The 2132-nt window shown below is 38.0% G+C and overlaps 1 non-coding gene across 1 annotated transcript; it reads left to right on the plus strand.

Moving 5' to 3' along the window:
- The first annotated feature begins 1846 nt into the window (after positions 1 to 1846).
- Positions 1847 to 1923, plus strand: trnat-ugu (transfer RNA threonine (anticodon UGU)). Its single transcript has one exon. It is a non-coding gene; the product is annotated as a tRNA-Thr (tRNA).
- Positions 1924 to 2132: the final 209 nt, after the last annotated feature.

The raw sequence follows: 2132 nt of genomic DNA on the forward strand, positions 1-2132 counted from the left end.
TCTTCCTTTAAAAGTTACAATCTTATGCCGCGACTGTTAGTGGTAGATGGTGGCATTCTGTCATTGCACCACATTATCACAAGGGGGAGTTAGAACTCTGATCTATCGGTAGTCTAACCTGTGGCACAAATTGACTATCTTTTCTTAAATTAATAGATGTGTTTTCAGTCTGAGAGTCTCCTCTGGCACTAGAGTCCTGCATCAGGCAACAACAACAAAAAACTGTCGGTGTTCCTGGAGTTAAGAGAAAACTTAGGTAAATACAATGGGGTAATTACACTTGACATGTGGACTGACGATTTTCGAAAAATAAGCACGGTGCGATTTTGGTTTCTCTCCCTCTAAAAACAGAAATAAATATTTCTAAATAACAAACTGGCTTTATTTACAAATTGGTTAGAATGTCTCACCCCATGTTCAAGAATGGCTGTTTTCCATTTATTCGGATTACAACCGCTCACTTTCGGTTATTTCAAAACTAAATAATCTCCAAAATATCGTTATTTTTTAAACAAGCCAGAGAAAGTTGGTTGCAATTTCAGTTTAATCCACCAGAAAAGACAGAACAAATAATACAACAAATATTGTGGTTAAACTCAAATATACTAATTGATTTAAAAAATGTAATCAATTGGAACCTTTATCAAGTGGAAGGGGGAAAAGTAAGGAACTTGTCTGTCGGCCCTGCATTAAAGACCAAAATTGGTTAAAGAAAATTGTGATAAATAAAAATATATACCAGTTTAATTTAAGGAAAATTGACAGCTGTGCCATATAGATTGCAAAATAGTTGGGAAGAGATGTTCGATGTACCGATTTCATGGCACATGGTTTATGAAATGACACACAATTTTCTGTTCCTCCTGAAACCCTAATCTGCTAATTAAAATTAATAGAGATTCTGCCCCAATTCTGCCCCCCTGCCCCAAACTCCACCCTTAACACAGTTACCCTTAAAAAACGAGCTGTTTATCAAAAAAAAAGGGAAAAAAAGGGAACAGTTGACATAGTTTTCATCAAGCCAGCTTCTTTCTATGGTACTACCCACTTCAGTGTTAGGACTGTAACCACCAAATGATGTTGAAAACTCTGCAAACAATGTTTCCACTCTGAGAATGGTAAATGACTGTAATTAATACATTCATGCAATACATTGGAATACAAAAGAGGCCATCCATTCATGATGGGCTTTTAGCAGGACAATAGACTCTTGCCAAGAAGGATGGTAGGGGGAGCATTGTAATTAAAGACACTGCACAGTAGCCTATAAACATATCCATTTTGAAATAGTAAAAAACAAAAAACATTGAATTCAATAACATATTTCTACCACAGCAGATGCTGTGTTTTTGGTTGAGGGCCAAGGGTTTAACCTTCTGAAGGAATGATTATATTGAAGATTGAAGCCGCCTCTTAATGAATTCCAAGAGCGGATCTGTTATCCAACGATAATTACAATTATGATTAACCCTGCGTTATAATTATATAGCCTCTTAGATATGAGAAAACATGTTTTCAAACACTTGTTTTTCACAAGGGCTATTAGCAGGACAATAGACACGATGTGGTCCCATTAAACACCTCGCTGACATAGGGTCCAGCATATCTCTTGATGATGTCATTGAATGTCTCTTTGATCCATGCCTGGGCCTGCAGCGCAGGCAAGTTCTTTGTTTGTCAGACAAATCATTGGGTCGAAAACTACAGAACAGTACAAGACAAGAGAACACACATGGTTAAAATGTTCTGGAGAATAAACCAATGACACATATAATATATAAAATGCCTTACAGAGCCTTTCCATAAGTCCACTCAAGTTTCTTCAACTGTCTTCGACTGTCTTCTTGGTCCCGTGTGGCTCAGTTGGTAGAGCATGGCGCTTGTAATGCCAGGGTTGTGGGTTCATTCCCCACGGGGGGACCAGGATGAATATGTATGAACTTTCCAATTTGTAAGTCGCTCTGGATAAGAGCGTCTGCTAAATGACTTAAATGTAAATGTTCGGACTGTGATTAGAGCGATGTTAATGTTGTTGTAACGGTTTCTCTCCTCCTCTTCGTCTGAAGAGGGATCAGGGATCAGACCAAAATGCAGCGGGTTGTGAAGACATACTGATTTATTTACAGACGAAG

This window comes from Salvelinus fontinalis, chromosome 12 (assembly GCF_029448725.1).
Source record: "Salvelinus fontinalis isolate EN_2023a chromosome 12, ASM2944872v1, whole genome shotgun sequence".
NCBI classification, from domain to species: Eukaryota; Metazoa; Chordata; class Actinopteri; order Salmoniformes; family Salmonidae; genus Salvelinus; species Salvelinus fontinalis.